This window comes from Myxine glutinosa, chromosome 1, assembly GCF_964187855.1.
Source record: "Myxine glutinosa chromosome 1, kmMyxGlut1.1, whole genome shotgun sequence".
Classification (NCBI taxonomy): domain Eukaryota; kingdom Metazoa; phylum Chordata; class Myxini; order Myxiniformes; family Myxinidae; genus Myxine; species Myxine glutinosa.
The window spans coordinates 430,814,157-430,841,889 of record NC_136261.1 but is presented as its reverse complement, the minus strand read 5'-3'; the positions used below and the strand labels follow the sequence as shown (position 1 = coordinate 430,841,889).

The following is a 27,733-nucleotide window of genomic DNA, read 5'->3' as shown; positions in this document are numbered from 1 at the left end:
CCTTTGATGATTATGCGCTGAAAGTATTCTTGCCACACATACAAGGTCACTTGCAAAGAGCCTGTCGTGTGGATATAGTCTGGGACCAGTACCGTGACAACAGCCTGAAATCTCAAGCCAGGGACAAACGTGGGAAAGGCATTCGGAGGAGAGTTGACGGATCCACTGTTCTTCCAGGAAATTGGCAGCAGTTCGTGAGAATTGATGCAAACAAAACAGAACTGTTTGCCTTCTTGACAAAACACATCACACATCTTGTATCAGATAAGCAGATAGTCATCACGGATGGTTAAGATGTGACGTGCATTCCCGCACGTGACACCAGTCATCTTGCCCCATGTGACCATGAGGAGGCTGATACACGAATGATGATACATCTCGCGGATGCAGTCCGTGATGGATTTCAGAAAATTCTTCTGCATACGGTGGATACAGATATAGTGGTATTGGCTGTGGCAGCAACAACCAAACTCAAAATCCAGGAGCTTTGGGTGGCCTTTGGGACAGGCCAGCACTTCAGGTATATTCCAGCACATGAAATTGCAGCATTCCTCGGACCAGATAAGTCACAGGCCCTCCCGATGTTCCATGCATACACAGGGTGTGACACAGTCTCGTCATTTAATACACGGGGCAAGAATACAGCCTGGGATACCTGGAAAGTATTTGACGAATTGACACCAGCGTTAGTTCATCTCTCCATGGGGACAGCAGACATCTCTGATGATGTTGTGGCAGTGCTCGAGCGGTTCACCATTCTTCTCTACGATCGCACCAGCAATCTCGTCAACATAGACGAAGCTCGACAGGCACTCTTCACGAAGAAAGGACGAGCCATGCAAGCTATTCCCCCTACCAGAGGAGCCCTGGTACAACAAATCAAGAGGGCTGTGTACACGGGTGGCCACTGCTTGGGAAACATGCTCAAGGTTGTTATGGATCTGCCCTCACCTGGGGATTGGGGATGGATCGATCCCCACAACTGGAAACCCCTGTGGTCCATGCTTCCTGAAGCCAGCATTTCATCAAGGGAGCTGATTTGTTGTAAATGCAAAAAGGGTTGCAAGGGCCGATGCAAGTGCAAACAAGCTAGTTTGAAATGTACCGCTTTGTGCCAGTGTGGTGGAGAAAATTGTGACGTATAAACAAGATCAAACTGGAACTATCTAGTAATATAAGTTACCGTTACAGTGCTTGGTGGGTTAATCGACATTGCTGGCAACACAAATGCAAATTGTGGTCATTTGGAGAATACAATTATGGCATACATGTGTATCTAGATTCATTTCATTAGAACATAAAGAAGCATTTGTGTCGTCCGGTAAAAAATAATCGCGGTCAAAACGGCCATTTTGTAAAATGGCCGCCATGGCTACCATAGGACGTTTTCGTGGTGGGTCCATATCTGGAATTATTCATTAGATTATTATCTATGACTGTGCCAAATTTCATGCTTGTACGTCTAAACCCACAATTCTTATGATGGATACACCTATCTGCCTGACTAAGCGGGGCCTGGGTGTGTTGGTGGACCTTGGCCTGTTGGCAGGCTGTGCAGGTGCTGGTCCAATTGCGGACGTCCCGTCGAAGGCTGTGCCAGACGAATCGCGCCGACACCAGCTTCTGGGAAGCTTTCCGGCCCGGGTGGGAAAGGCTGTGGAGGGAGGCGAAGATGCGGCGTTGCCAGGTAACGGGCAGGATGGGGCGATGCTGGCCTTGGGAGACGTCGCAGAGCAGGACAGTGTCCGCGAAGGGGATGTCGGCCAGGCGGAGGCCCGTGTCCGCCGCCCGGAGGGCTTGCACCGTGGTGTCGGTGGTTTGGTCCGCCGCAATAAGCGCGAAGTCCACACCGAGGTGGACCGCGTTCGCACTGGCCCGAGAAAGACAGTCGGCCACGGCGTTGTCTTTGCCGGTGACGTGCCGGATGGCCGTGGTAAACTACGACACGGCGGAGAGGTGGCGCTGTTGGCGGGCCGACCACGGCTCCGTGACCTTGGCCATTGCGTAAACCAACGGCTTGTGGTCGATGAACGCCGTGAAGGGTCGGCTCTCCAGGAGGTGGCGGAAATGGCGAACGGCCAGGTGTAGACCGAGGAGCTCACAGTCAAACGTGCTATATTTGAGCTCGTTCGGCCGGAGTTGCCGGCTGAAAAAAGCGAGTGGCTGCCAAACCCCGTTCACCCATTGCTCATGTACGGTGCCCACCGCGTAGTTGGAGGCATCCGTGGTGAGGGCGATGGGAGAGTTGAGCACCGGGTGAGCGAGCAGTGTTGCATCGGCGAGGGCCCGCTTTGAGCTTTTGAAGGCCGCGTCCATTGCTGCGGACCAGACGACGTCGTGCTTGGCCGGCTTGCCCCGGAGGGCTTTGTAGAGGGGCCGCATGAGTTGAGCAGCGCGGGGCACGAAGCGGTGATATAAATTCACCATTCCCAGGAATTCCTGCAGGGCCTTTATGGAGCGGGGACGCGGAAACGTGGTGATGGCCTCGACCTTGGTTGGCAGTGGCACGGCCCCGTTCTTGGTGATGTGGTGGCCCAAAAAATCAACAGCCGTCGTGCCGAAGTGGCATTTGGCCGGGTTGACGATGAGGCCGTGCTCGCTGAGGCAACCAAACAGTGTTCGGAGGTGGAGGAGGTGCTCGGCCCGGGACGTACTGGCGACGAGGATGTCGTCCAGGTAAACGAAGAGGAATGGCAGGTCACGCAGCACGCCGTCCATCAAGCGCTGGAATGCCTGAGCCGCGTTCTTGAGGCCAAATGGCATTCGCAGGAATTCGAATAAGCCGAACGGCGTGATGACGGCCGTTTTTGGGACGTCGGCCGCCCTGACAGGTACCTGGTGATATCCCCGTATTAAATCGATTTTTGAAAAAATGACCCGTCCTGCCAAACGGGCGGAGAAGTCTTGGATGTGCGGGATCGGATACCTGTCGGGGGTGGTAGCGTCATTAAGGCGGCGGTAGTCGCCACATGGGCGCCAGCCGCCCCCTGGTTTTGGGACGATGTGTAGTGGCGAAGCCCACACGCTATCGGAGCTCCGCACAATGCCGAAGTGTTCCAAATCGTCGAACTCGGCTTTGGCCATGGCGAGCTTGGCTGGGTCGAGGCGGCGGGCTCTGGCGTAGACCGGCGGGCCCGTGGTTGGTACGTGGTGCTCGATCCCATGTCATACTGCGACGGCCGAAAACATCGGCCGCGTGAGGGCCGGGAACTCCGTGAGCAGGCAAGCAAACTCATTCACCGCCGGGAGGGCGCATGCCAGCTCGGTCGGAGCGGAGCTGCTCAATGTGCATACCAGGGAGCTGAAGGTCTCGACGTTGATGAGGCGACACCGTTGGACGTCCACCAGCAGTCCGTGTGCGCAGAGGAAGTCGGCGCCGAGCAGAGCCATGGGCACGCTTGCGGTTACAAAAGTCCAATTAAAGCATTGGCCGCCGAAGCAGAGGGTGACGTTGCACGGGCCGAAGGTGCGGATGGCCGGTCCGTTGGCCGCAACCAAGGAGGGGCCGCAAACCGCGGACTGCCTGTCCTGATCAGAGGCGGGTATGATGCTCAGTTGGGTGCCGGTGTCACACAGGAAGCGCCATCTGGACGCTTTTTCCGTGATGAAAAGTAAGTTGCCCGTGTGGCCGGCGCTCATGGCTGGTAATGAACGCCGGCCCGGCCTTTTCCCGGCTTGCCGAAGGTGCACGGGGGTCGGCATGTCCGGGCCTTCAGTCCGAACCTGGCATGATAATAACACCACGCCAGGTCAGGTGGAGGCTCCGGTCGGCGTGCTGGAGGAGGTCGGCGCAGGGTAGCGGCCACCAATTGTGTTGGCAGTTCGTTCGTCGACCGTGCCGGGTGCTCGGGCGCCATGGGCATTGCGTTGGATGGTGGTGGCCCCAGGTCGCTGCTCCAATGTGTTGGCCTGCCGCGGAGATCTTGTCGGCTTCCCTGGCGAGGGCGCGGGGATCCGTGATCGTCGTGCTTGCCAGGGCGAGGCGTACCGGGCTAGGCAGCTGACGGAGGAACAGCTCCCGGAACATGAATGCCGGAGAGTGCTCGCCGAGCAGCGAAAGCATGTAGTCCATTCGCTCGGACGGGCGCGTGTCGCTGAGCTCGGGCAGGTCGAGCAGGCGCCGTGCGCGTTCCGTTGATGAGAGGGCGAAAGCGTCGAGGAGCTTTTTAATCGCGCCGTATTTGTCAGCGGCTGGCGGGCTCTCAAGGAGGCTCAGGGCATGGACCACGGTGGCTGAGCAGAGCGCTGCTACCACATGGTGGAAGCGGGTGTCGTCGGCCGTGATGCCTCGCAGGGCGAACAGGGAGTCCGCCTGGGCGAACCAAACCGTCGCGTGAGCCTCCCGGAAAGGTAGGCAGTTTGAGGGCAACTGCTGTGTCCATGTCCGGTCACCAATGTAGGAGCTATGCTCCGACGTAAATCGGAAGAATGGACGCGACAAAAAGCTGGAATTCGTCCGAGTTTCTTTATTGTGGCAAATCAACTCGGGTACTCTGAAAAGCCCGTTTATCGGGCAACAATATATATACACATTATCCCGGAGCGTTTGCCTGGGAAAGGCGAGAGGGGGCGTGCCCGGGCGTCCTGGACGCGGCCTGGCACGTCAAGGGCGGGCATGGCCGGGCGTGCCTGGGCATGCCCGGGCGTCCCGGACGAGGCCTGGCAAGTCGAGAGCAGGCATGCCCGGGCGTCCTGGACGAGCCCGGCATGGTGATCGCTCCGCGTCCTCGGTAGGTGCAAGGTGATTGTGTAAACCCAGCGGTAGCCGCTACAATATGGTATATTAATTTGTATAAACTGTTGTTTGAATCATACAAGCATGGTGTTTGGTACACAGTTAAATATTCTGACTATTTGAGTCATCACAGATGTGTCCAATAAAAATGGCAGCCAATTTTTAGTACGGCAGATAGGTGAAATATTTGGGAGAATTGTGCCTTTGATGATACAAGCACACGAGTTGGCACACAGTTAGAGTGTGCCCTAAGGAAGACATTTGGCTATAGGGCCATCGCAGATTTGTCCTGTGACAACAATGGCGGCCATTTTTCAAAAAAGGACAAATCTGCAATGGCTCAATATCCAAATATCTTTCTTCGGACATACTCTGTGTGCCAAATGCCATGCTTGTATCATCAAAGGTACAATTCCTGCACCTATCTGCCATACTATGTTGAAAATTTATGATTTATGTCACCAAGACCCAAGACCTCTTCCCCTCAAAAAAAAAAACCACTTCGTTTCGCGGGCTGCTGATGCAGTGCCCCCTGTTTCCGGGATGCCGGTACTCATTTTTCGGACTTCAAAAGGATGACGCGCTGAGTCAACCCACCTGGTGTTATTTTAACGGCGTGACCCTAACATCTTAAACTAAAGCAGCCACATTAAACATGAAGCCAACACCAGGATTAGTTTCACAAGTAAGGACGTATAACGACACTCGGTATCACACAAACCTCCGCCAGGATAAACAGGAAACGTTTTGTATCCAATGGCAATGATAGATCGGATCTGGATTCGGACCTAAACCTAAATCGAATCAGCTTTTTTTCCTGCTTCTTCTGATTCTTCTTCTTCTTCTTCTTCTCCTCCTCCTCCTCCTCTACCCATCTCATCCCCTCGTTTCGTCATAATCCATCCACATCTCTTTGTCATATCGTGCTACGTATAATCATAATGTTCACCCGATCTCTCTATTAATATTATAAAGAATCACTTCGAATAATCGTTTTACAGAATATCTTTCTCAGTATAAATAATAAAATGAGAATCTCTGAACAAACCTTTTCCTCAGAAGATCCGACCCGATCACTGATTCAGCCGCTTGTGGAAAAGGACACGGAGCCGATGTCAGTTCAAGCAAGCCATGGTCCACGTGCAGCCCGGAAATGACGCCGGAAGTACAACCCACCGTATTACCATGCATGCCATAATCACCCACTAGGCGGTGTATGTGTAATATAACACGTTAACATCCGTAACAACGTCCGTGACGTGTGTACTTGCATTGTACATTGTACATTTGTATAACACATTGTACATTTGCATTATAACACAAGTTTCATCGACTCCAATAATCTAGTGATTCCCTGTGAAATTATCAATGTAAAATCATATCCAACATTATGTGACGTCGCACTCAATTTGACGTAGCCGAGACATGATGAGATAATGAATTGATATTTCCCCCTTTCATAATTAAAATAATTAATATTCCCCGTTTTTTATAATTTATTGATATAAAATAAATGTGACACTCCCCACGATGACCACGTGTACTTACATTCGTGTTTTGTTAAAAAGGATTCCTAAAACTCGTCTTACTTTTTACCAGGTAACAAACACGTTTTTAGCTCACCTGGACCTTAGTCCAGTAAACCTATCGATCGAGCAGTGTCCATCCATAGGTGAGGTGTGTGTGTGTGTGTGTGTGTGTGTGTGTGTGTGTGTGTGTGTGTGTGTGTGTGTGTGTGTGTGTGTGTGTGTGTGTGTGTGTGTGTCAGTGAGTGAGTGAGCGAGCGAGTCAGTGAGACAGACAGTGAGTGCATTGTGTGAGTCAGTCATTGAGATGAGTGAGTCAGTGTGAGCAAACGAGTATGTATGTGAGTGAGTGAGTGAGTGGGTCTAAGTGAGACAGTCACAGAGTATGTGATTTAGTCAGTGAGTATGAGTCGTTGTGTGAGTGAGTGTGTCACTTAGTCAGTGAGTGAGTGAGTGATTCACAGTGAGTGAGTGAGTGTATATTTGAGTGAGTGTATATGTGAGTGAGTGATTCACAGTGAGTGAGTGAGTGATTCACAGTGAGTGAGTGATTCACAGTGAGTGAGTGATTCACAGTGAGTGAGTGAGTGAGTGACTGAGTGATTCACAGTGAGTGAGTGGGTGTTTATATGTGAGTGAGTCAGTCAGGCAGAGGTGGATTTACATTTTTTGGGGCCTTGGGCACAAACACTGGGCACAAACCACCGAGCTTTACGAAACCTCACCAAATCATAGAGTTGGCCATAAGGAAAAACAAACCTATTGATTTTGAGGTCAAAACGTCAGGATAGGCCAAAAGTCAACAATTTTGGCAGATTTATAAAAATCCTCAATTTTCATCCGATTCACTTGAAATTTAAAGAAGATTTGCATATCAGGACAATTAATTCAGCCACCTATTATTTTTGACGTCAACATAAGCCAAAAGTTAAACATTGGCAAAGGGACAAAAACCTATATTAGGGATTTCGCAAATATCGTTCTGTGCATGACAGATTTCTTATTTGTCTGTTTTTATATAAATTGCCCACAAGTTACAATTCCACCCTGATCGTCACGAAACTTTACCAAGTTGTACGTGTAGTCACAACTGAGAAGACTATTGATTTTTTTAGGTCAAAGGTCATCTTGAGGTCAACTTTCTAAAATAGTCAATTTTCATCCGATTGCCATGAACGTTGAACAGCATTTGCATATTTAATCACCGAATTGGGGAATGAACTATTTTTTAAGATTAAACGGTCAAATGCCAACTGTAGGTCCAACTTCTAAAATCATCAATTTGTCTAAAAAATCATCAATTTTCATCCGATTAACCTGAACATTAAAGAGCAATTGTAAAGTGCCTCACTGATTTGGGAAACCAACTATTTTAAGGTCAAAAGGTTAAAGGTCAAACTTTCAAAATCATCAATTTTCATCTGAAATTCAATGAGCTATGATTAAGATTGTCAACTTTAATCTCAATGAAATGGACAATTTGATGTCTCAATGGAAACTTTTTTGGGGAGGGTTTAGGGGTGGATTTTATCAAGTATTGTGCTCTGCACGACGTCTTTCTTGTTTATTTATTTGTTTTTGGATAAAAAGACGAGGCTTGTGGAAGAACAAAAAGTTTATTGTCGAGTGCTCGCCAAGTGGCCGAAGCACACAATCAATCACTTAACCAAAACCGTTGGTAAGGAACGGCTGGCTTGTCAAGCGATAGCAAGCTGCTTGGTGACTGAACACACAAATTAGACAGACCGAAGACCCTTTTGTGATTCTTCCGCTTGCGTAATGAACAAAGTTAATTTCGGGTGATGTTCAACCCTTTTCACATTTTGTTACCTCCACAACCGAAGGTGGATCATCAAGGAGGCTTTGTTTTCACCTCTGTTTGTCTGTTTGTTTGTGAATAGAATATCTCACAAAATTGTTGACAGGTTCGGACGAAATTTGGTGCAGAGGTTGTGTGTGTGACAAGGACGAAAATATTCGATTTTGGTGAAGATCCAATCTGAAAAATTTTAAAGTGATTTTTCACCATTGAAAGACAAGGCCAAAACGACAATATAGCACGATATCTCAAATAATTGTGGACAGATTCGGACGAAATTTGGTGGACAAGTTGTGTGTGTGACAAGGAAGAACCGATTCAATTTTGGTGAAGATCCGGATCCGAATCCGGGTCGGAGAATTTTATAATTTTGTAAGCGATTCTTCACCAATGAGTTATTGGGCCAAAACGATATATTATAACACGATATCTCATAAAGTTGTGGACGAATTATGACAAAACTATGAGTTACTAAGCGACAAGAACAAGCGATTAGATTTTGGTTCAAGTCGAATCTAGATTCAATCTTTCTGTGTCCGACTGAACAAAACATAAGGTGTTCACCTGGTGCAGGTATTCTCTCTACCGAATGCTGAGTTGTGTTTCCTTTTCAACATCGCTGGAGTAGTTTTGTTTCACCTTGGGACAGGTGTTCTGGATTAAAAAACCGCAATGTTCCGCCATGATCACGGGTTGGTCCATTTACTAATGGGGGGTGTTTTGGGACAGTGCAATATAATAGAGTTTAGATTTGCTAAATAGTATCGATCAGTATTAACATTAGGAATTGTACAATTTTTATTGTGGTTATGGTTGCATTCGCATACATTAAAGGTAGTTATTATTTTACGAAACCTGCTTTTCCTATTAATACTAACCTCATGCCCAGTGGTGGATTAACCAAAGGGCACACTGGGCACGTGCCCAGGGCCCCGAGATTGAGGTGAAATATATTTGCGATTAAAATGTTTAATAACCAGATCCACCACTATAATATGAAACGCTTCACTTTATATCCATCAATCGCTTATCACACAAGCATACGGCATTTCATCATTCGTTTAAAAATGACAGGTTGCTGTGTTATTTGATTTGATACACCAATCGATTCGGGAGGGATTTAAAATGTATCGAATCGAAGACACTCAATAACGTCAATCGCAGGCAGAGCAAAGGTGACAGGTCCGACATGGTATCCACTCACAGCTCTATGATATGGAGGAACGACCAGCCGATGAGAGTGTTTGCTCATGAAGCTACACGGCCGCCATATTTGGACTCCCAACCGACCGAAAGTTGCATAAATTAGCAACGTCCAAAAAAAATCATATAACAGCAGGTTTTACAATAAAGTGAGTTAATTTTTATAGGACTTTTTATGGTGTGGTGACTACCAAGAGCATGTTTTTAAATAAAGTGTGGGTTTTAATTTTTATAGGGCTTTTTATGTTGTGGTGACTACCAAGAGCATGTTTTTAAATAAAGCACGACTTTTAATCTATATAGGGCTATTCATGGAGTGGTGACTACCAAGAGCATGTTTTTAAATAAAGCGCGAGATTTAATCTACAGACTTGGCATTTAATATGGAATATATTTTTTTTCTTGACTTGGGTTTACTTTCTTGACTCAGTATATCAATCTGGTGAGTTTCTTTTACACTTTGGTGATTTATTTGTTAAAAGAACCATGTCACTGATTGTCTGTCGCAGCAAGACGTCAACAACAGGATTATATCACAGGAGGCGTGGCAAAATGTACGGACAGGTGCATTTGATGATTGGCTTCACAGTCGGGTATACAAGGGTTGTTGCATTCTGTATTAGTGGAAAACAACTGCTGCACGTCTCCAAAAGTTATTGCCGCTTCCTCTGGAGATGGTCCGTCAACTCGACAATGCTGTTTGTCATGGAGTGGTGGCTTTACGAAATTACGGCATGAAACAGTGTGCTATTGCTCAGTGGTATGGCATCACTCAAGGTCAGGTGTCAAAGATCCTGAAACGAAATGCTCAGAGGGGTGTCCCTACTCCAATACCGAGGCCAGGACGTCCCCGCAGAACCACAAGGAGGGATGATCGCCAGCTGCACCGGTTAGTCCGCAATGGCCATACCAAGTCAGCTAATCGGCTTAGGGCTGAGTGGCAGCAACTGACAAATGTGCCTGTATCCAGAAGGCTAGTCAACCAACGACTGGTTCAAGCAGGCTATCGTGCCAGGCGTCCCCTGAGAAAGCCACGCCTGACCAGACATCACTGCCAGCGCTGATTGCAGTGGGCCAGAGAGCACCGTCAATGGCAGCCAGGACACTGGAATCACGTGATCTTCAGTGACGAGTCTAGATTTCTGGTCTATCGTCAAGATGGCTGTGTCCGAGTGCACAGACAAGTGCATGAAGCCTACAACAAAGATTGTATAGTGCCAAGAGTCCAAGCTGGAGGTGGTGGGGTGACCGTTTGGGCTGCTTTTCATGCAGGGGGCAAAACTGACCTGGTTGTTCTGAATGGAAACCTGAACCATTTCAAGTACAGGGCCATTCTGGAAGAAACATTGCTTCCATTTGCTCGTGCAGCCTTTCGAGGAAACTTTGTCTTCCAAGATGACAATGCACGGCCTCATCGTGCTCGCATGATCCAACACTTTCTTGCTGACCGTGGTGTAGAGCATATGGAGTGGCCTGCGATGTCCCCGGATATGAATCCGATAGAGAACTTGTGGGCAGAATTAACGCATCAAATCGACCACTTGGACCAGCAGCCGACCTCTATGCGTGAATTGCAGCAGACTATTGTCACTGCATGGCAAGCGATGCCTGTCCAAACCTTGGCAAATCTCGTGAACAGCATTGCCTCAACGTGTACGTGCTCTCCTGAATGCTCGTGGGGATTACACGAAGTACTGAACTGTAATTTTACTGTCCGTAATACCAGTCGTAATTTAACTTTTGTTTTTGTTTAAAAAAAAATTGGCTAATGTGCAAAATAAAGAGATACTTCTGGAAAACGTACAGAAGTTTGACACAGTACTGTCCATGAATTCATTTCGATATCAGTTTACATCACTTTCAAGGATCAATTTATTTGTTTTGAAATGTCAAATGTGGTTTTTGTTTCTTTCAAAGGTCACATTAACAAAATCTAGAATAATTTCAACATAATTCCAATGAACTTTTGGTTCTAAGACATCTTGAAAAGTAAGTTCACTCCCACAAAAAAAATTCCATATTAAATGCCAAGTCTGTATATAGGGCTTTTCATGGTGTGGTGACTACCAAGAGCACGTTTTTAAATAAAGTGCGAGTTTTAATTTTTATAGGGCTTTTTATGGTGTGGTGACTACCAAGAGCATGTTTTTAAATAAAGTGCGAGTTTTAATTTTTATAGGGCTTTCATGGTGTGGTGACTACCAAGAGCGCGTTTTTAATAAAGTGCGAGTTTTAATTTTTATAAGGCTTTTCATGGTGTGGTGACTACCAAGAGCACGTTTTTAAATAAAGTGCGAGTTTTAATTTTTATAAGGCTTTTCATGGTGTGGTGACTACCAAGAGCATGTTTTTAAATAAAGTTTGAGTTTTAATTTTTATAGGGCTTTTCATGGTGTGGTGACTACCAAGAGCACCTTTTTAAAGAAAGTGCGAGTTTTAATTTATATAGGGCTTTCATGGTGTGGTGACTACCAAGAGCACGTTTTTAAATAAAGTGCGAGTTTTATTTATATGGGGCTTTTCATGGTGTGGTGACTACCAAGAGCACGTTTTTAAATAAAGTGCTGTGAGTTTTAATTTATATAGGGCATTTCGTGGTGTGGTGACTACCAAGAGCACGTTTTTAAATAAAGTGCTGCGAGTTTTAATTTATATAGGGCTTTCATGGTGTGGTGACCACCAAGAGCACGTTTTTACATAAAGTGCGAGTTTTTAATTTTTATAGGGCTTTTTATGGTGTGGTGACTACCAAGAGCACGTTTTTAAATAAAGTGCTGCGAGTTTTAATTTATATACGGCTTTTCATGGTGTGGTGACCACCAAGAGCACGTTTTTACATAAAGTGCGAGTTTTTAATTTTTATAGGGCTTTTTATGGTGTGGTGACTACCAAGAGCACGTTTTTAAATAAAGTGCTGCGAGTTTTAATTTATATAGGGCTTTCATGGTGTGGTGACCACCAAGAGCACGTTTTTACATAAAGTGCGAGTTTTTAATTTTTATAGGGCTTTTCGTGGTGTGGTGACTACCAAGAGCACGTTTTTAAATAAAGTGCTGCGAGTTTTAATTTATATAGGGCTTTTCATGGTGTGGTGACCACCAAGAGCACGTTTTTACATAAAGTGCGATTTTTAAATTTTTATAGGGCTTTTGATGGTGTGGTGACTACCAAGAGCACGTTTTTAAATAAAGTGCTGCGAGTTTTAATTTATATACGGCTTTTCATGGTGTGGTGACCACCAAGAGCACGTTTTTACATAAAGTGCGAGTTTTTAATTTTTAAAGGGCTTTTTATGGTGTTGTGACTTACGGGGCTGAGGGCTTACTTTATGGGGCTGGGCAATCCAGTTGCTGTATGTTTTCTAACCATCCACCCATCCTTCAGCTCGACACAAAAACACGGGTGCCTTCCCTGTTAAGAACTACACCTGGCAGCCATTTCACTCCAAGGCCATTGTTAGCACATCAACCGGATCGTTTACAGCAAAGTCACGCGACACAGCCGTGTGATCATGATAGAACTTCTGACTGACGCTTGCTAGCAACAGTTTCACCGACGTCAGGGTAAACAAGAGAGAGTGCAGTTTTGAAGTCTCGCTTCATAAGTAATTCTGCTGGGGGTTCTCCAGTTATGGTATGTGGTCTGATCTATACCCGAGCAACATGCGTGACAAACACGTTTGAAGTGAACCTTGAGTAACAAGCCTTAATCCTTGCTTGATGATCTCTACAGCACGCTCTGCCTGGCCATTAGAAGCGTGTTTGAACAGAGCAGAACGGACATGTCCGATGCCATTCTACCTCATGAATTCCTGAAATTCCTGACACGTGAAACACGAACCATTATCGCTTACCAACACATCTGGTAGACCGTGAATAGCGAACATGACACGTAAATTCTCAATGGTAGCAGCAGAAGTGCTGGTAGACATGACAGAGCATTCAATCCACTTGGAAAATGCATCAATGACAACAAGGATCATTTTCACTCAGAACAGATCTGCAAAGTCAACATGAATCCTGAACCAAGGTTTGGAAGGCCATGACCACATGGTTTGGAAGGCTGGCGACTTACTGAGCTGCGTACAGGTATCACAACGATGAACACAACATTCAAGTTCGGGATCAATACCAGGCCACCAAACATGAAACCTTGCAATAGCTTTCATCATAAAAAAACCAGGATGGGTTCTATGCAGTTCAGAGAACAAACTCTATCCCCTGTTTTGGCATGATGACACGTCTGCCCCAAACTAGGCAATCTGACTGGACAGATAGCTCATCTCTACGACGTGAAAATGGTTTGTACTCCTCCGAGTCTGGTATGCCGGACCAATCGTCAGTCATAATGCAACGCTTGACTACAGACAACACAGGATCTCTGTTGGACCACAACCTAACTTGAGCAGCAGTGACTGGAGAGCTGTCACTCTCAAACGCATTCATAGCCAATACAAGGTCAGCAGGTTGAGTTTTGTTGCGATCAGCAACAGGCACCGGCAGTCAACTCAGTGCATCAGCACAATTCCCAGTGCCAGGCCTATAACGAATAGTATAATTATAAGAAGACAACGTCAAGGCCCACCGGTGAACACGTGATGACGCATTGGTGTTGATGCCTCTGTTCTCTGAAAACAAGAAAGTGAGCGGTTTGTGGTCGGTTTCAAGCTCAAACTTACGACCAAACAGATACTGATGCATTTTGGTTACCCCAAACACACAGACTAAAGCTTCGATATCAATCATACCATAGGCTCGTTTGGCTTTCGTCAAGGTTCTGGAAGCGAACGCATCAGGCTGTAACTTGCCCGACTCATTGGCTTTTGCAATACACAGCCGACCCCATAGGCACTGGCATCACACGACAATACAAGACGCTTACACGGATCATAAAAAACAAGCAACTTGTTAGAACACAATGGACCTTTATCTTCCTTGAATGAATCATCCTGGGCCTTGCCCCAAACCCAAATTTTTCCTTTCCAAAGTAGCTGATGCAAGGTTTCCAACACTGTGCTCAACAGTGGCAAGAAACTGCCAAAATGGTTTTGCAAAGGAACGTTCCCAAGAAGGAACGTGATTGCGACACATTTTCTGGTATGGGCACGTTCTTGATTGCTTCGACATTGGAATCACAAGGCATAATTCCAGCAGCGGTGACTCTTCTGCCAAGGAACACCACTTCTGGCGCCATAAACACGCACGTTTCAGTCTGAGCTCTACTTTGTCCAAACGACACAGAACTTCCTCTAGGATACTCAGGTGTTCTGTAGTGTTGCAGCCCGTGATCAGGATGGCGTCCTGGAACACAACAGTTTTTGGCACAGATTTCAATGGACACTCCATGTTTCTCTGAAAGATGTCCGCTGCTGAATGGATTCAAAAAGGACAGCGATTGTAGATGAACAGCCCTTTTTGAGTGTTGATGCATGTGAGTTTCCTTGACTCCTCATCCAGCTCTTGTGTCATGTAGGCAGACGTTAGATCCAACTTGGTGAATAAATTCCCATCAGCAAATGTCGAAAACAGGTCAACCGCTTTGGGCAGTGGATACTGATCCTGTGTTGAGTCGTTTATGGTCACCTTGTGGTCCCCGCAGATCCTCACTGCTCCATCGCTTTTCAACACAGGAACAATTGGACTGGCCCATTCATTTAACTCAACAGCAGAGGGACCCCCTCATTCTGGGGTCTCTCAAGTTCATACTCGATCTTTTCCCTTTATCAAGTCGGGAACAGAACGAGCTTTACAATAGATGGGCTGCACTTCCGGATTCAGAGGGATTTTAACTTTTATCCCCATGAAGGAAGCAATTCCTGGCTCAAATAGAGATGGAAATTTATCCAGCACTTGAGCAAAACCAGGAGCCTCCACTGTACACAGCTCTTTGATCACATGCCAGTTCAACTTTATGCTCTTAAGCCAGTTCCGTCCGAACAATGTAGGGCCATTGCCCAGCACAACCCACATGGCCAGTTAATAAATTACACCGTCATAAGACACACTGAGAGCTGCGTTGCCAAGCACCAGAACAATTTCCTTCATGCAAGTCCGAAGTTTGACCCTCACCGCGCTCAATTTAGGCTTCACGGCCTCACAGCCCAACAGCTTGTCAAATGTTTCCTTGCTCATAATCGACTGACTCGCCCCTGTGTCCACTTCCATTGGCACATGCTTGCCATTCAGTTGAAGATCAACCGTTATGGGTGCGGGGCCGCCAGAAACCGAATGCATCTCAAACTTCCCATCATGCAGCAATGACTCATCAGCACCAGCAACATTCTCGCCATCATCCACATGATGGGCGGTGGCAGTACCATCACCACTGCTGGACTAGAGATACCTCTTTTGAATATGCCCAATCTTGCCACATCCTTTGCATGTGTACCGTTTGACGGCACTGGTGAGCCACATGATTGGCACCACAACGCCAACACACGTTCTTCGGGCCTCTCGCTACCAAGGAAGCAGGTTTCGAAAACACAACTGGTCGAGGCGCAGCCTTATACGAGGATGTAGCAATCATATTTACAGTATCTGCACTCGAAGAGTTCTGCCCTTTTGACGAGATCTCCTGCAGGTTTTCAGCAGTTGTCACACACGCCTGTGCAATCTTCACCACCCTTCCCAGGTCAAGGTCGTCTTCATGAGAAATAAGTTTTCGTAAGATGACATCGTGATTTACCCCAATCACAAAGAAATCTTGGAGCATCTCATCAAGTACAGCACCAAATCGACATGGCTCTGTTAAACGGCGCAGATGAGCAACAAAGCCGGGAATGTCCTAATCCTCCCGTCGAGTGTGTGTGTAAAACTTGTACCTTGATATGATGAGACCAGCTTTCGGCTTGAAGTGTAGCTTTACAAGCTCACAGAGTTCCTCCTCGGAAAGGTCGGTCGGTCGCCGTGGTGACAGCAGGTTTTTGATGAGTCCATACACCTTCTGCCTGAACACAGTCAACAACACAGCATGACGACGGACGGCATCACCAGCGGCCGACATGTTGTTGGCCACAAAGTACTGGTCCAGCCTCTACACAAAATCCGCCCAATCCTCGCATTGGAGTATTCATGGAGCACTAGCCGAAACCCGTGGAACATCCACGGAAGGGAGGATGTGGTGTATGGATAGAGCGTACCATTATGGATGGCATAGAGGAGCGCTCATGGGATCTTCTTCTTCCGTTAAGCTCCAATTTTTTCTCTTTAAGTTAAGTCCAATCAGTCCTCTCTGCTCGAAGTGCTCAGGCCATGCCTTCCCGCTCTCATACTTTTATTGCCGTTCGGTGTAGAAAGGGATTGACATATCGTTCGTCTGTTTCAGCTCGTTATCTTTAAGCTTCTTTACGTCTAGCCACCTGCTACACCTCTCTGAGTTACGAGCATTTATGCAACGCACCCCGAGTATCGCAACGTCACTCCATTTAACTTTATTAAAATGACGATAAAGATGTTTCCTTATATATCCTAATTTAAAATGTTCAAGGGAATAAAAAGACCATTTGGTTCACACCACCCATGTTCACACCACTCGACTGTCCAATCAGTGGACGGCTCACTTCGCCTTTGCCCAGCAGACGCCAATACGATGGCGTCGTAAGATGGCGTCGTATCGGCAGTTAATCGGATGCTTTTGGGCCCCAACGTCGGCTAATTCAGATTTTTCGAGTATGTCTGTACGTGATAAACAAAGAGCGCGGTTCGTAGATCGTAAATCCATTCATGCCGTGGGCATCGGGTCACGGTGCAGTGTAAAAGGGATAACAAAGTCGAGTCCTTACGCTATTATTATATAGAGTATTATATAGATAGCTCTTAAAGGTCCACAGCCACGGAATCTCACTTAAAATGCATTTCATGTCATCTAAATGTCTTTTTATGGTGAATTCAAATATGGCATTGATTTTATGTTTTATTCACTCTGAAACATTAAAAATGAAAGAAAACCGAACCACTTGGGAACGCCCCTAAAAATTCTGCCCAATACCTCAAAGCCGATGATATAATCCATGTGACGTCACCTCCAGAACGCAGCTCGCTCGCAAGCATGCTCCACGTGCATTTGCTTGATACAAAACAAACACTTTTTTTTAACTCCGATTTACATTCCGTTTCCACTTTTAGTGAGAAGTACGGGTCTGTGCAACCATTCATAAACTTTATTTGGTGCAAATCGGATAATTTTTAGCCGAGTTACCTCAGACCGCGAGTTGTTATTTATATATTAATTCACACATAGTTGAGTACGTGCAGGCCGCTCCACGGAGCGACCTTGCGGGCTTGTTTTAACACGGATTTACATTCTGTTTCCACTTTTAGTGAGAAGTAGAGGTCTGTGCAACCATTCATGAACTTTATTTGGTGCAAATCGGATAATTTTTAGCCGAGTTACCTCAGACCGCGAGTTGTTATTTATATAATTCACACATAGTTGAGTACGTGCAGGCCGCTCCACGGAGCGACCTTGCGGGCTTGTTTTAACTCAGATTTACATTCTATTTCCACTTTTAGTGAGAAGTAGGGGTCTGTGCAACCATTCATGAACTTTATTTGGTGCAAATCGGATAATTTTTAGCCGAGTTACCTCAGACCGTGAGTTGTTATTTATATAATTCACACATAGTTGAATACGACCCGAGTATCGCAACGTCACTCCATTTAACTTTATTAAAATGCCGATAAAGACGTTTCCTTTTATATCCTAATTCAAAATGTTCAAGGGAATAAAAAGACCATTTGGTTCACACCACCCATCACACCACTCGACTGTCCAATCAGCGGACGGCTCGCATCGCCTTCGCCCAGCAGACGCCAATACGATGGTGTCGTAAGATGGCGTCGTATCGGCCATTAATCGGATGCTTTTGGGTCCCAAAGTCGGCGAATTCAGATTTTTCGAGTATGGCTGTACGTGATAAACAAAGAGCGCGGTTCGTAGATCGTAAATCCATTAGTGCCGTGGGCATCGGGTCACTGGGTGCGGCGTAAAAGGGATAACAAAGTCGAGTCCTTACGGTATTATTATATAGATGCCGATAGTTGCCATCGAGACATGAACGGTCTTCACCTCGTCGCCACTTGTGATGTCTGGAAGCACGAACAATCAGACCAATGAAGGCACTCAACCTTATATCCGCTTTATTAATAATAGCATTGCACTAGGCTCCACGTTCCTGGTCCCGTGTGTCCCGTGTTAACCCCCGCGGAAATTTCCTTCATTCGGTTATTCTTCATAAGGAAATAAACTTAAAGTGAAAAACAACTTGAAAAATCGAGCTTATGTTATTAAAATAATCACGTGACATGCTGTGAGACTCAAATGTGTGGGAAATCGCGCTCTTGTTCTATGAGACTGCGCCATCACGCTGTTCATGACATCACGGGATGAGGCGCCACCTGTTGCAGTCATGGAGCTGATGTCAGTTCAAATAAGCCTTGTTCCACGTCCAGCCCGGAAGTGCATCCTTGCCGTATTACCATGCATGCCATAATCAGCCACGAGGCGGTGTATGTGTTATGCCACAACTTCACACCTGTATTAACATCCCTACGTGTACACATGCATCAAGTGCACTTGCGTTGTACATTTGCAGAATGCATTGTAGCCGGCGAAGCCGGTGTTGTCAATTAACGCGTACGTATTATGTTGAAAAAAGAGATTATGCCTTGGCTCGAGAATCCGAAGCGCAGTGGGCGCACCCATCTTGCGGAGGCGGAAGTATGCATAACAAATTTAAAACGTTCATTAGGAGTTTTTTTCACCCGTCATTGTTTGATTCACAATCTTATGCACCTCCAATGTATTATTAAAATACTTTAAGACCAACATCGGCCCGCACGGGCCTGGTTATCTTCAACGAAACGCGTCACCAAACACCGGACCCAATGAGATTCGAGCATTTGAAAAAATACTTCTAAAATGAAATCACTCACTGGATAGAGTGCTGGAGACAGCCATCGACCGGATGGGGAAGTTTGCATAAAACAATTGCGAAAAAAAGTACAATAGGAGTTTGTTTCACCCGTCTTTCTTTGATTCACAATCTAATGCACCACTAATTAGTAATTAAAATACGTTAAGACCAACCTCGTTATCTTCAACGAAAATCGTCATCAAACACCAGAACCAATGAGATTCGAGCATTTGAAAAATTATTTTTTAAAGCTTATTACGCGTTTTGGACGGTGAAAACAGCGTCAAATATTCTAACATTGACGAAGAATTATTTTTTAGAAATCTCACGGCCATCGGGGATAGTTTTTCACGGCCAGAAATATGGTATAAGCGGTTTACATATTTAGTTTAGAAATACGGATAGTTTTTCACGGCCGGAAATATCCGAAGTTGAGACGGAATTCACCTAATTAATCACTGCAAGTTAACTTCTTCTGGTGGAGGAAGCCGCAGTGCCCGGAGAGTCAGAGAACCAGCCCTGGCACCTGACAGCGACTGAAGTTAGAAGACTACACACATACTGTGAAAACGTATGTTAAGCCCAGTTAAAATTTCTTAAAATAGGCCTTAAGCTAGCACATCGTATAGTTACTTCCTTAAGCTTCTTGTGACATTTATTGTATGCAGGTATTGGGGAGGACTGTCTGCTGTTCTCTTTTACCAAGTCTTACCAGGTACGGTACCTACTGCACCTACCTACTACCAACTACCTACCTACCTACGTCCAACTACCTAACCTACTGATGCCATGGTGATGGGTAAAATAGTGGCAAGAGGCTTTGGCTTCGCCGGCTCATTGCGGCTTTGCAGTCGGTACTAGTATATTAGCATTATAACAGGTTTCATCGAATCCAATAATCCAGTGAATCCCTGTGAAATGATCAATGTAAAATCATATCCGACATTATGTGACGTAGCAATCAATTAGAGGTACAAATGAGATAATTAATTGATATTTCCCCCTTTTATAATTGAAATAATTAATTGATATTTCCCCCTATCATAATTCAAATAATTAATTTATATTCCCCGTTTTTAAAAATAATTTATTGATATAAAATAAATGTCACTCCCCACCATGACCACGTGTACTTACATTCGTGTTATAGACAGGTCCAGATTTCAATATTTGTGCTTCAAAAAAAGTGTTAGAGGCATTTCGTGTTAAAAGTCGGCAAACAAGTTTTTTAGGGTAAATTGAGGGTGCTGAATTCAAAAAAAATTGTTTGCCAGGCTGAATTTTGGGGTTTTGACCCTCAAATTAAAAAAAACAAAATGGTCGCCATTTTTACCATATTTTGCACGATAGCTCGGCTTATATGTATCACAGGAGGTTAAAAATTGTGACAATACCCATGTTTGTGATACTGCGGATTCCAGATATACTGTTACCTAAGTTACGACTAGTTTGGTTTGCGCGCCATCTTGAATTCCAAGATGGCCGCCTAATTTAGCCCAATACAGCAATAAATGAGCCTAGATCATGACATTGATACCTTGAACACTGTCGTTCAAAGAGTGTTACACATCACTCAAGCTCTGAATCAGAAATATGTGGTACTAACAGTTGATGAAGCCTTATTTCCAAAGTTAATGGAGTTGAAGTGGTCAGTATTAGAATATGAGAATATCCTCATACCACACCTTGGTGGACTGCATACTGCAATAAACTTCCTTCGGGTCATTGGACAACACATGCAAGACTCTGGTTTAACTGACGTGCGGATTGAAACTGGAATTATACGAGCCAATGCTGCACAGCATGTCATTGGAGGCAAAGCATATGCACGTGCTATCAGAGTTCACAAGATCACATTACAGGCCCTGTGGCAGCTACTTCTTCCTCAACTCTAGTTACTTAGATGAACATGATCAAGAGTTGAAAGACAAACTTCAGAGCACTATACCATCAAGCAACTATGATTTTGCAGAGCTGCTGAACATACTATTGACAGATAGATTATGGCAGCACATGGATGCGTTTGGTATGAAACTACAGGAAAGCTATCCAAATGCACAGTTCTGGTGGCAATTTATGGATATGGTGAGCATCCTCTTGATGTTTATCAGAGCACAGCGTGATGGTATATGGGACATGCACATGAATGCCTTCCGAAGGATTCTCCCTTTCTTCTTCAGGTATGATCACACTCATCATGCTAGATCACACTCATTGAAAAGGAAGGTGGTGCAGGTGTGTACTGATGAAAGTCATTACTTGAATGGACTTTTTGAAAAACTGCCATCAGGGAGACGCTTTTGTGCAAGGAGGATGAAGAAGAACATTTTCAAAAGGTCATTTGTACCATGTGCAATTCAAATGCTAAATTCAAATTCCTAGACATTTTGCTGTTTAGTCAATCTTCCATATTTTATATTTATTTTATATTTTATATCTTTTTATATTGTTTTCTTATTCCCTTTGTGTTTTATGTTTTAATGATGGTCAACTTACGGTGTCACCTAAGAATGATTTCCCTGAAAATGGGACGATAAAGATTTATTTATTTCGATGGGGAACCTTTTACCTGACAGAAATGAACCGCCTTCCACCAGTAGTCCTTCAGGAATTCCAGAATGGAAACTTTGCAGTGAAGGAATCAGACCGAAAGTTCAAATTCTCTGCTCTCTGCATCATTAACTGCTCTCTACTCTCTGCAAATTCAAATTCTCTGCTCTCTGCAACATTCTCTGCTCACCTTCACTCCTTCATTCCTCTTTCCTCCCGCCTCTGGAACAAACTCCCTCACTCTCTTCAGTCCCACTCCCTCCAGGTCTTTAAAACAGCTGTTCACCACCATCTCTTATCTTCCCCCATCTAAAACCTTGATCTTTCTACTCCCGCTAATTACACCCCAGATCCACTTTTTTGAAATAAGTTTTTTCCTGGAAATCCTTGCAGTGTCCTTGTGTTTTATACTTCTCACACCCCCCACCCCCTTCCTCCGCCTCCTCCCCCAAAGCCCCCTCCCTCCCACAGATCTCCCGATGTCCCTGCTCTCAAATGTTGTGTTTGTGTGCTTCCCCTTCTCTCCCCATCTTGTCTACCGCTCCCCTTATTATATAGCTCCCCTTATTGTAAACTTTGTGTGTCTGTTTTGATTCTTTGTGTGATAAACGTTAGCTCTTTCACGAAGCTCGATCCTAGATTGTTGATATCTGATTGTGGCCAGTTTACTGTGACAGTTTACATACAAATGGTGACAAAGAAAGAAAAAAAACCCAGGTGTATCCCGATCACAGACAAGAATGGCTGAATGGAACTGGGAAGAAGAGTGGAGGCATTGTGGGGAGAACCAGAACAATCACAGCATTAAGCAGATGGGCTCTGTCGTTTAACTTGAGAAGTTGCATATCAACTCTAACTCACCGAATGCTGATGATTGAATTGGACAAGGACTGTGCACACAATGAGCTCAAACCATCCAGGAAACACCGTGACAATCTTGATGAAGATTTTATTTTTTTGAAATTCCAACTTCTTTCCTGGAAGTCCTTGCAGTGTTCAAATGTTTTGTACCTCTCCCACCTACCCCCAAGCCCTCCCCCTCCCACATTTCTCCCGATGTCCCTGCTCTCAAATGTTGTGTTTGTGTCGTTCCCCCTCTCTCCCCATCTTGTCTACCGCTCCCCTTATTTTTTGTGTTTTATGTGTCGGTTTGACTTTTTGTGTGATTAGTGTTAGCTCTTTCACGAGCCTCGATCTTGTATCCCCCCCCCCCCAAAAAAAAAGCCGGCGATTCAATGTATTCAGCAAGGACGTGGCTTCTCCTGAACTGCAGAATATCGCTACCAAGGATCTGGCATCTGAGAGCATCAAGCATTCTTTGCTTAATGCAGAGAAACTTGGGCAAAGGCAGCTGGACGAGTTTGTTGAGCAATGTCTCATTGAGCCTCCTGATAATGCACAGCACACTGATTTCAATACTCCATTGCATAGGAACAAGGCAGCGACCTTTTTGTCGCTATTTGCTGTCGACTCTAACAAACCACAGCAAAGCAGACAACCATCAAAGCTGATAGAAACATTCCACAGCGACTTGTGACAGCTTATAAGGCAGGACGCCCCATAAACCAAGACCAGAGACTACAGCATGAACGATAATTGCCTGTGCCAATTTCACTTGCTGCAATGAATGGAAGTCTTCACACAGGCAATAAATCTCTTCTAGCAGATGTGCTGACATAAGATGTCTCAACCCCTGCAAAGGTAACGCTTAGTGGAACTACTTGCTTAGTGATCGAATGCCAAGCACGAGTGATGGCCCTTGGAAAGCCCCGTGGAGTAACTACTTTTGGTGAATATGCAGATGTGTTCGTGAAGTCAGTTTTTGACATGGGTGCAGCGTTTGACAGGATTGATGTAACTTTTGACAGATACCAGCAGGATTCTATCAAGACCGGCACCAGAATGAAACGAACACATGGCATTCGGCCCATACGCAGGGTAATAGAAAATGAATCTGTTCCTCCACCGGACAAATGGTCCAACTTTCTGTCACTTGGAGAGAATAAGCAAATTTGGCAGAGTTTCTTTCTGAGCAGTTAATGGCACATGCTTCTTCTCTTGTATCCAAAACACTTGTAGTGGCTGGAGGATTCAAGGAGATAACAGATTTGAAATCTTCAGATCCAGGGATGGACATATCACTCCGACAGGCTACACATGAGGAGTCGGATACATGCCTTATTCTTCACTGCATTCACACCAATGCCGAAACAGTTGTGGTTTCAGCACGTGACACTGATGTGCTTGTCTTGCTAATTGCACATTTTGATAAGATGCAATGCACTCAGCTGTGGATGAAGGCAGGGACTTCAAAGAAGCCTAAATACATTCCCATCCACAATATCCACCAGGGACTACCGTCAAGTCAGGTGGAAGCCTAGCTCTCATTTCACACCATTACGGGCTGTGACAATGTGTCACAGATTGCGGGCCATAGTAAGAAGGCAGCCTGGAAAGTATTCCAGAAAGACCGTCAAATTTTGACAGACCTAGGTACAGGAGATGCCACGGAGGATGTAATCAAAGCTGCGGAGAAGTTTGTATGCCGCTTGTACAAGCTGCCTGATAATGTTGACACCTGTGACAAGGCACGTGCCATGCTTTTCTGCAAATGTCGTTTGCAGGTAGCACTTCCACCAACATCTGATGCAGTGAAACTACACATTAGACGTGCACATTATCAGGCCTTAATATGGAAGCAAGCAAACATCTCTACGCCAGCACTCCCCCACGTAACTGACAGGTTGGACACATGCCGATGGGCACTTGGTGTCAAAGTTAATGATACTCCTCCTATTCCTAAGATGTGCCGTGAAATTGTCACATGCAGTTGCACCACAGCCTGTCAAAGCAACAACTGCGGCTGTAGGAAAGGGAAGCTACCTTGCACTGGAGGATGCGTATGTGCATTGTGCATATGGACAAGAAGAATGCAGAAACAGAAGAGACTAGGACTTACTCAGAGTAAGAATGAATACCAAAGCAATGAGTGGATGGACAGAAAGGAGGAACAATTAATAATGATTTTGTGTGCTTATTTCAAGAAATAGTAATACAAAACACCCTACTGTACTACAGAACAAAGCAAGGTGTTGGTTTTCCAGAACAACTGTTTCCAAAATTGATATTTTGTATCTGAAACTCCATGTCGGTAAATGAGGGGTATTGCACAGGTAAAGCACTGCTAAAGTAAAATTCAGCTACTTTGCAGCTAGATCCCGGGTACCAGGTGCAAGATACCATTCTGGTGTAGGTTACATATTGATTTGATGGACAATGGGTAGATTTTAATTATCATTGACACATAGCGATCAACCGATGATCTCTGAAGCATTGCTAAAGTTCGAACCAAATCATGCCGCGGTACCCCAAATTACACCAAATGGACACGTCCAAATTCACCTTCATCTGCCAGGATTGCTGGAATCTACTTTAACAGGCAGAAAGTGCCTAATTAATGTATGTACTTTGAAGAATGATTTCACGTCATACTAATTTATCATAAAACTTTGAATTCAAGATGGCAGGCAAACCAAACAGGTTACAACTTATGTGGAACCTTCTTTTTTTTTGGGGGGGGGGGGGGGTGGGACTTTGGTATTACAGACATAGGTATTGTCATCTTTTTAAACATAAGTGTTATTGTTGCCTAAGGGCTGATTAATTCATTAGGTGAATAATGGCGGCCATCTTGGAATTCAAGATGCCAGATAAACCAAACTAGATACAACTTAGGTGACAACATATTTGGAATTATTGGTATCAAAAACATCAGTATTGCCACCATTTTAAAATTTCAATAATGTTTAGTTCTATGAGCTTCGAGTTGTAAGGCAAAAAAGATGAAAAATGGCGGCCATATTTTTTTAAAATTTGAGGGTCAAAATCTCAAAATTCAGCCTAGCAAACAATTTTTTTGAATTCAGCACCCTCAAGTTATCCTAAAAAACTTGTTTGCCCACTTTTAACATGAAATGCCTACAACATTCAATTTTCTCAAATCTGGACCTGTCTCGGCTGCAATTCCCATGCATGGGAATACCCTTAATCTGTTGAAACATTATCCCACAAAAGGACACAAAAGTATAAAATAAAATAGAATTCACAGCATCATTAAACTTCGGCTTTTCAAAACAATGAAAATTTGAGTATTGTTTTTCGAAAAGAATGTTCTGTCAAATCTGACATATAAAAACTTATTAAAAGTGCTAAAACCTTGTCAATTACTTTGAAGAGTGAATCCCTTACTAGTGCTAAATCCAAATTTGTATATAAAGTTGAAAAATCAAAAACCTCAACTGACTTGATATTGAGGCATCAAATCCTATCTAAGAACTCCAAAGTATAATTAATGCTCCAGAAAGTGTTAACACCAGAATTCTTCTAAATTGCCAAACAATATTTCCTGAACTGTTCCCAAATAACTTATAATCCTGAGTTAACTATAACCGATAACTGTTTGAAGGTGCATTGCCTGGGACCAGCTATAAACCTATACTTGTACGGGTTCTTATGAAACTTTGGGATCCAGAAAAGCCGAGGAGTACAAATATTTACCTTTACATTTAATGCTGAAATTATTAACTAAAACTTCCTGATACTCAGAGATAATATCCTGGAGCGACTTATGACAAGGAACATGTGCTATTTACTATACCAGTGAAGGTAACCATATCGAAGCCGAACTCTCTTTATAAAACCTCCACAAAATTATTAGCAGCTTTATCCGCTGGAACTGTGACGTATCTATCATGCAGATCCTGAATATCTTTACGAACACTCGCCTTCTCCAACACTGGTTGAGACCGACCCAGTGAAAACAAGCCCCGACTACTAAAATACTTAATCCTATTTTTCAGGACTTCCACAACTCTGTTAAACCATGCATTGAAACTGTTTACAGATAACTTAAACTTATAATTTAAACTTGGCAGCAAGCAGTGATGGCATGAAGTGCAGTCATGCCATGATGGTAAATACTATGTAAGGCTTTCAACTGGTTTGATGATCAACTCTCGGTTTGATCAGGATTACTTTTGGGGATATAGACAACTCCAAACTCTCCGCTAACTGATAATTGATCATAATGTGCCATTACATATTCACAACTAGATGGTATTCATGGAATACTTACCCTGCGCAGTCTTGAGAAGGAGTGCAAGCCAACTCTTCCGTTTTTTAAAATCCAATATGGCTGCCAGACCAATGACTGATGTCACTTTTATCAAACGATATTTCCCATAGGTAGTTGATCAATTAGTTAAAGATTTGCATTGATCGGATTTGCGTGTGGATGTCGGTGGCTCCATTATGACGTCATAATTCGACAAGTACGGAACTTCATCCGATCAAGATGAAATTTATTGAGCGTCATCTGGGGATAAATTAGTGGAGAAAAAAAAATGATGACGTTATCGGTGACGTGTCTCGGGCGCCATATTTGTTTCGACACAAAAGCCTTAAAAAAAAACATAAACACATCCTGGCGAGGGTCTGCGATCTCTGATTGCTCTTTCTTGTTTTCCATGTAAAGGTTTCGGAGATATATTTTTCGTGTCCATCAGACCAACAGTTGCTAAGACAAAAACAAAAAAAACTTATTGAATCAAGCGTTGTACTTGTCAAATTATGACGTCATAATGAAGGCACCAATGGCATCATCATTAACCTATCTTATTCCCCAAGCGGAGTGCTTGACATTCAGCTACATTTTAATTTTTTCCATGGAGGGGTTTTGGAGATATAGAGGTGCAACATTTTTCGATTTTTCCAAGATGGCGCCTGTAGCATGTGACCAATGACGTGATAATTATCATTAGAACAATTCGACAGGGGGAGCCGCTCATATTCTGAAAATTTCGTGTTCATTGGACTAACAGTTGCAGAGGCAATTTTTTTCATATTGATCAGATCAAGCGTGTACTTGTCGAATTATGATGTCATAATGGAGGCATCTATGACATCATTAACATATCTTATTCCTAATG

The 27,733-nt window shown here is 44.5% G+C and overlaps 1 protein-coding gene across 1 annotated transcript in view; it reads right to left on the bottom strand.

The window, feature by feature from the left end:
- LOC137416487 (uncharacterized) overlaps window positions 1-5,893 on the bottom strand; it is a 32,760-nt gene extending 26,867 nt beyond the window's left edge. Inside the window, exon 1 of the mRNA XM_068102092.2 lies at window positions 5,784-5,893. The gene's annotated coding sequence lies outside the window, so the exon portion shown is untranslated. The remainder of the gene's footprint in view (window positions 1-5,783) is intronic.
- Between the last annotated feature and the right edge of the window lie 21,840 nt (window positions 5,894-27,733).